This window comes from Belonocnema kinseyi, chromosome 5 (assembly GCF_010883055.1).
Source record: "Belonocnema kinseyi isolate 2016_QV_RU_SX_M_011 chromosome 5, B_treatae_v1, whole genome shotgun sequence".
NCBI classification, from domain to species: domain Eukaryota; kingdom Metazoa; phylum Arthropoda; class Insecta; order Hymenoptera; family Cynipidae; genus Belonocnema; species Belonocnema kinseyi.
This window is the reverse complement of record NC_046661.1, coordinates 114,843,763-114,851,754: the sequence shown is the minus strand read 5'-3', so window position 1 is coordinate 114,851,754 and position 7,992 is coordinate 114,843,763.

Sequence of the window (7,992 nt, the reverse complement as noted above, 5' to 3'; positions counted from 1 at the left end):
GCTGCTTACATTGTTTCTCAAAATTACATTCTGAAACAGCAGGATCAAAATGATTTCAACGGATTGAAATCTGAAATGAAAAAAATTATCCATAAAAAAAAAATAAAAAATGTAAAAAAAATATATAAAATCCCTTTAAAAAAAAGAGACTATCGATATTCGTCGACCTCCACGTTGGTGATAGTTGAGCAACGTAAACTTTGTTTGCGGCAGACGGGCGATAGATATTCGTGAATCATTTTACTCTTACACGATGCTTAGAACTATGAAAATTTTTTATTGAAAAACTATGCGCTTTTCGGAAAATTTGTCCAGAATAAAAAGTTCTTGTAATCAGCCGAGGAATATGCCTGAATTTTCCCGGAGCGTTTTGAGCAAAATTTTGAATTTTGCAAAAATTGTTCATATGCAAAATCCAAAATTTTGCTCAAAACGCTTCGAAAAAATTCAGGCATATTCCTTGGTTGATTACAAGAACTTTTTATTCTTGATGATTTTTCCGAAAAGCGCATCGTTTATTGTAAAAAAAATCATGAATGTTTTCACAAAAATTTTGCCATTAAGACGCCATTTTGAAAATACTAAAACGAAAAATCGATCTTTGAACCATGGATTCTCAAAGCTTAGACATTTATTCCACCGGTCAGTGAGATTCCAGGTTAATTACAGACTCGAAAATCTTTGGAAAATGGTTCACAATAAAAAATAGGCACGAAAAATCACGTTTTTTTTTGTTTAAACTGCATTTTGGGATAATAAATCAATTTTTTAAGGAATTTTATTGGCACCGTCGGAAAGAGGAGATCTTAAGCAATAAAAATATATGTGTCTCAATTTCTTCTAGTGTCGAATAGTCTTAGTTATTGGCCGTTGAAAAGCAGTGTACCGGTAGTGGCGTTTTGGCCGTTTAAGGGTTAATTGGCAGCCCTAGAAATCTTCTAAAATTCGATGGAATCTCATGAAATCTTTAAAAATTCCTTGAAATCTTTCCCAGCCGCAGGATACCCTATGAAATACAGTGAAATTCCTTGCCTTTTTCTGAAATTTCGTGAAATCCTTAGAAATCTTTTCCATTACTTTAAATCAGTCGAAGTCCCTTGTGATTTTATGAAATCGCTTTAAAATCCGTTGATATTTTTTTAATTCTTTCAAAATTCCGTGAAATTTGTTTAGAACACCACAAGTATTTGAAACCCGTTTATATCTTTTGAAAATCTCTTGAAATCTTTGATCTCTGAAAATTTTTAGGAATTTATGGAATTTCTTCAAATCTCTAGAAAGATTTGAAGTACTTTAAACTCTGTGAAGTTTTATTGAATTCTTTGTAATTCCTTAAAATTTCATAAGACCCTGCGAATTTCTATAAAATTCTTGGACTTTTATCATAATTGTTTAAAATCCTTATAAATCTTTTTAATCATTTTAAATCTTTCTAATCATTTTAAATCTTTCAATATCTCTTTTCATCTTTAGAAATCTGATAATCCTTTGTAATTTGTTAGAAAGTTAACATTTTGAAACCTTGTGACATCTTGGGAAATTCTTTGAAATTACGGCAAATTACTTGAAAGCACTATCATTTTTTTTAATTCATCAAATCTTACGAAATCTTTTGAAACTTTTGACGTCTTAAACTCTTAAAGTTTTTGTAAAAACTCGGGCTTATAATGCTGGCCCTGATTATTCAGTATTTTAAAATCCATAGTTCTCTCTGGTTCTTTTATTTCTTAACTTTATAAACACATTTTATACAAAGAACCTTCACACTAGAAATTAAAAATTGTTATGATTTTAAATACAGTTTTTATAAGCTTCGTAGAATTAGAAAATCCATTGAAAAATTCTCCGCTGCAAGGAGGTTCTTAAAAATTATTGCTACTAAAACAGTTTTTGTTAGCGGCTTTTCGTTGTTGAAGGCATCTCTGATTTATGTTCGCTTACAAGAGCTATCCGCTAGATTATGAGCTGCAGACTCTATCCTCATAATATAAAGTGTAAAAAATATAATACGAAAGACATCATTAATTTTGATTCAATAACTGTTTCTTACATAACTTATTTATTATTTTATTAGCGATAGAAGAAGATAGATAGAAAAAAGTGATTTCCAATCGGAAATATGGATCCCTTTCAAAAATTATAATTTTTTCCTCATTTATTTTATCATTTTTAACATCTTTTATTCAAATGTAATTGTTTCTTTACATTTCGAAGACGATATTCCTATACTTTATATTAACTATATCACGAAGATAATTAAAATCTTCATTTAGAGGAATATATAAATTCAACCTTCACAATGATTACTATTATTAAGTCTGATGACTGCTTTATTATTACTAATTGCTTTTATCGTTTACAAGTTCGAGAATTTCCTGTTATAGTTTTAGTTGGAAGAATCGAAATAAATGATATCTAGCAATACAGGAAGTTAGATTATCGTTCGCCTCTAATAAAATATTTATCTTCACGTTGAAACCATCCAGATTGTCAGGACATAACTGTTTGTCCCATTTGAGTTTTAACAGTGTTAAAATAATAAAATTTTATTAATGTGTTACTTCAAATGTAATTCGGCCCAGAGATTAAGCACCCTCATTTCACATTAACCAGGATACTAAAACCCTCTTCGTACTTACATCCTCAGTTACAAATTATTATTTTAAAACTGTCTCATTTAAATAATATCAATACTTGGTTCCAGGGCAAGGTTGAACGATTACGTTTACAGTAATATTCATTGAAATTTAGTGATTATTTATAAACTTAATAATCGCGAAAAAAGTTTACATTGCAATTTTAAGATGCTTATTGGATGAGGACTTTACTTCCTCATTATGAATTATGTTAAAGAAAAAAAGAAAAAAAAGAAAAAAGGAAGCTTTTATATTCTTGCATCAACTTGGGATTATATTGCTATAAAAATTTTGCTCATTTTATAAAATCTGATGCTTGAAATTTCATAACTAACCATAGCTTCATTACTCTTCAATAAAATGTACTATAATATTTTTATAAGTCAATCGATTAGACTCAAATGAACGAATCTCTTCTATTCTTGAATCAACTTTGAATTATGTGAATGAGACAATGTCTACTATCTGAATTGAAAAGTGTGTAGTACGAAAAGTTTGAAATGAAAAATTAACATAAAAAATAGATATAAAGCTATATTTAAACTATTACTCTTTATTATGTTATTTATAAAAACTTCTATTTCTTTACATAATAATAAATTCCAACTATTTTGTATTGCAAGTAGTGAAAGATGAAAAATCTATCATGTTTTTTCGATAATAATTTAATTATTTTTGTTAAACATTTATCCTCTTGGTTTGAAAATTCATCACTTTTCATAAAAATTCCATCTTTTTAGTTAAAAATTAACTGTTATTGTTAAAAATTCACACGTACGGGATGAAAATGAAATTTTATGTAGAGATTTCTTGTTTTCCTCCAAAAGTTTCAGTAATTATGTAAAAAATTCAACTATTTGTTCGTAAGTTGAACTATTTTGTTAACAAATTATTTCTCTAGATAACCATTCATCATTTTAGGTTAAAAATAATTTCTTTGGTTAAAAAATTTGAAGATTGTGTTAAAATTTAATTTGTTAAACTCATGATTTATTTTATTTTAAGTTGAAAGCTTATTTTTTAATGTTAAAAAGTCAACTATAAAGTTGAACTCCCATTAATTTTGTTAAAAATTCGTCACTTTGGTAGAAAAATGACACTCTTGGTATGTCTTGTTGAAAATTGGTATTTTTTGGTAAAGAAAATGTTGTAGAAAGCGCAACTGTTTATTTGAAAATTAATCTGTGAACCTTGTGAATAAAAGTATTTTCTTCAAGCTTCTACCTTTTTTGTTTGCGAAGATGAATAGAAAGATAAAACTTAAGTTTACATTGGAACCCATTTTTGGTTCCAAAGGAGCTGCAACAAAAATGAACCCTACTTGCTGAAAAGTAACCGAAAACGATACATGAGTAATTGAGCCTACACTGTAAAAAATGAAAACGAAATTCACAAGCATTTGTAATTTTACGAATAAAATTTTCGGTAATATTACCAGTTTGAGCGTGGTCACTTTTCCACATTGAGATTAGGGATTCTACACATGCTTGTAAAATTACAACGCTACATACAGTAACATAACCTAAATTCCGTGATAAACCTACGTTGCTCGTTGGTAATAATCGAGCCCACATTCAAAATTGGGATTTTCCCAAAATAGTAAAATCGCAACAGTTTTTAAAAATCCAATACGATATGTGATATGTCAGAATGTAAACGTAAAATTATCAAAAAGAAATGGAAATTATCCAATGCGCATGCAGAGAATTCCAACACTATGTAAAATCACAAGCCTCAAGAATGTGGAAAATGGAAAAAAAATTACAAGTTAATTAAAATTTTTTTCTGAATTAAATATTTAAAATAAATATATTGTTTACTTTTTAAATATTTTTTCAATATCGATTGAAGTAAAAATATATTATTTTAATTGAAAATAAAATAGTTTCAACTAAAAAATGTTCTACGCTATGTTGAACGACAATTATGTTACTAGTTAAATTAGTTAAAAAATTTTTTTAAATTTCACACGTTTAAGAATTAAAATGACCTACATTGTTAACGATGGTTTTTGATTAATATTTTATTTTAAATTGCACTTGAAATCTCCCGCCAAGAGAACTCTACCTCTGCCAAAGATGCTATAAGCAAGCGTCAGAATTCTGCATCATAAATCTTCAGCAATCGTGATTAAAGATATGTTTTCCCAAGCGAGCACTTGTTAGTTTCGTCTTTTCGTCTTTTCAACGTTGCAATAAACTTGGACAATTATAATCATGTTTATTTCTTTTTTAATATTTTAAAATGGTTAAACTTTCCTTTACATCGAACTTCTCATATTTACATTGAACGAAAGTAACCAAATCTAGCGAAGAAAAATATTCGAAATAAAAAAATAATTTTTTTTTCATTCTGCCCTGTAATATTGTCAAATGTAAGGAAAAAATTCCGCAACCTGGAGGGTAGAAATAGCACGAGAAAAATGGTGGTCAGTCAAGTAAAAATAATCTAGAACTTTGAAGAGAAACTAGTAAGGGGAGAGGGAAGCAAAATTGCAAAAACGCGTGAGAGAGGAGTGGTAACTTAGGGTGTTAAAAATAGGTGGATGAGAGATATAAAATAAGTTGTGAATATGGTGTACAAGTGAGGGGTAGAGAGTGGGAGGATATAGAGTAAGAGATGATGACACAGGCAAGGGGAGGAAAGATGGGGAAAAATCACAGAATGAATGTACAACAGCTGGTATAGAATGGTTAAGATGCATGGTGGAACAGAGTACCTGAAAAAGATAAAAAGGAGAACAAATGGAATAGAGTAGTGAGATTCTGAATGGGAGAGGGCTTATGAGCATGTAGGTATTGGAGGAATGAAGAAGACAATGTTTTTAGACTATACAGGTATGAGCAGGAATCATGATTGCATGCGTTATAGAGGTGTACAGGGGTCAAAGGGGGAGGGGAGAAGACAGAAGAGAGAATTAAATAAACTCTGAATGAAAATGGTCAGGGGGAGGAATGGATGAAGAAGCTGGAAGATCTGAGAGAACGAGAGAGAGAGAGAGAGAGAGAGAGCTGGTTGCACAGGGAAGGAGAAAAAAGCCAACAAATATCTTCGAAAGAAGCAGAGTTACGAAGTAGTGTTGCCGACTAGAGTCAAAATTTGAAATTGATAATGGTAAGAGGAAATAAAAACCTAGGGCAAAGTCGCAAGCGTTTAAAAATAAGACTCTCAAACTCATAAAAGGGAGAGAGTATAAAAAAATAAAGAAAAATGCTTAAAGTCTTTCGGCTGACGTCTCTAGGACGTCCTGAGGACCTTCAAAGACATAAAAAAATCTAAAGGATGTCTTAAAGACGTCAAATCATATGACATAGTGGTACATTCTAAGGCCGTCTTTAGGACGTCCCGGTGCCCACTGGGTAGTTAATAGCTATTCAAAATTCAATTTATTGACCTATATTGTTGCCAGCCAGCCTATCTATTCCCCCATAAAACATATCATAGGGAAATCCCCATTCTACATAGAGAAAAATTTGAAGAGATTAATTCACGGAAGCGCGTGATTTTAGAGCTACAATTTTTACGTACTTTAAAGTCTCGGAATCTATGATCTAAGGAAATTCGAGATCTGAGAGCAAAGAAACGTGGCCTAATGTCTACAACTTCAAGACCTATGCTTGAAAAACAAGGGTTCCGAGATCTTAGTTCTCGCGCCAAAGCTTGATGAAATTAAGGAGCAGTGCCGTGAATTAATCTCCTGAAAATTCTCTTCATGTAATATGATATTAAATTAATATAAAGCGTTCTGCTGTATATTTGTCTTAAATGTTACTTTCTTATAGTTTTTTCTAATTATATTTTTAATGGTAAAACCAAAAAGTTTAATGTCCCTTTTTTAATTATTGAATTTTTAAACAATATTTTTTCACATTTAGTTGAAAATCATTGCTCGCCTCACAACAGGCTAAACTATGCAGGTAATATAAAAAATCAGCACATTCTATTACATTTGTTTTTAATTGGCTAAACAATTTCCTTGTTCAAATGTAACTGTTGCAAGAATATGGCAAAAAATGTAGCTTTTGTAAATTTGTAAGCACACTTAACAGAATTGTGCTGTTTCTGTTATTTTTTTACCACATATCCATAAACTTTTAAGCAGTTTCCATTCGTTTAAAAACATTTCTTTATAAAGCAGACATTTTTTCTGAACGGCATGAACTAATTAGTTAATCATTCATCTTGATATTCGATTTAAATTGAATCGTTTAAATTGCTTACAGATGGGGTCATTTCCTTATATTTTCTCAAAAAATATGCGTAAGTAATAAAAAGTGCCAAAATTAAGGAACTTAGAAAAATGGTTAAAAAACGTGCAGAAAACTAGATTCTTCTTTATTTTTACAATCAGAAGTTACATTTTAAAAATGAAAAAATATTTCAACTATTAATAATGAAGTAAATTGATCGTACTGATCTTTGTTGTAAATAAATTAGCTTATCTTACACAGAAAAGGTGCAATTTTTTAATATTTTGTTAAAAAATGTTTGAGATAATGATAATTCTTTAAACAATTATGGATCATGGTAAGAAATACCAGGTATATCAAAATATGGTTGACTTTTATGTAAAATTTTCAAAAAGCTACATTTTATGCCTCGTTCCTAGCCAAAGGTACATTTAAAACATATGAAATTAAAAAAAAAAAGAACATAAAACAGAATCGACAGTAGAGTTTTTATGTATTGCCTAGTTATTAAACTGATTAGCTTATTCTGTTATGAAGGTACCTATAGTTTGCAATGAAATGTGAATAAAGTATTGTTAAAAAACTGTTCAAATAATTAATTATTAAGTAAAATGTACATCAAACTTTTTAATTTTAAAACTACAAATCATTTTTTTAAAATACAGAAAAGTTATATTTAATACCAATATACTACCAAATTATTAACCCTCGTTTGAAGGTTGGTTTTTGAGACACACTGGAAGGAGATGAAGAAGGTAAAAATAAATGTATATATCACATTTGAGATAGTGATTTTAGGAGGTTCTTATAATTTGCACTTGTTTTCTTAAAAATTATGCCTTCCAGTCTCATATTTATAGAAATAGGGGTTTTCCCCATATTATTTTTATGGGGAAATAGAGGGGCTAGGTTGTATGTCCAAGAAGTTAGCACAGCCATTTTGTTTTTTCGAAAAAAACAGAAGTTGTGCTAAATTGTGCTAGACTTTTTCTCTGTTCTGCTGCATATTTTTTTTTGTTGAGAATTTAGAAATTCAGTCAGATTAAAAAAAAAAAAAAATTTCAGAGCCAACAGGGCTATTTGGTTTTATCGAAAAAATAAAAGTTGCGCCGAATTGTGCTAGATTTGTGCTCTATTATGCTTTGAATTTTTTTTTTAAATCTAAA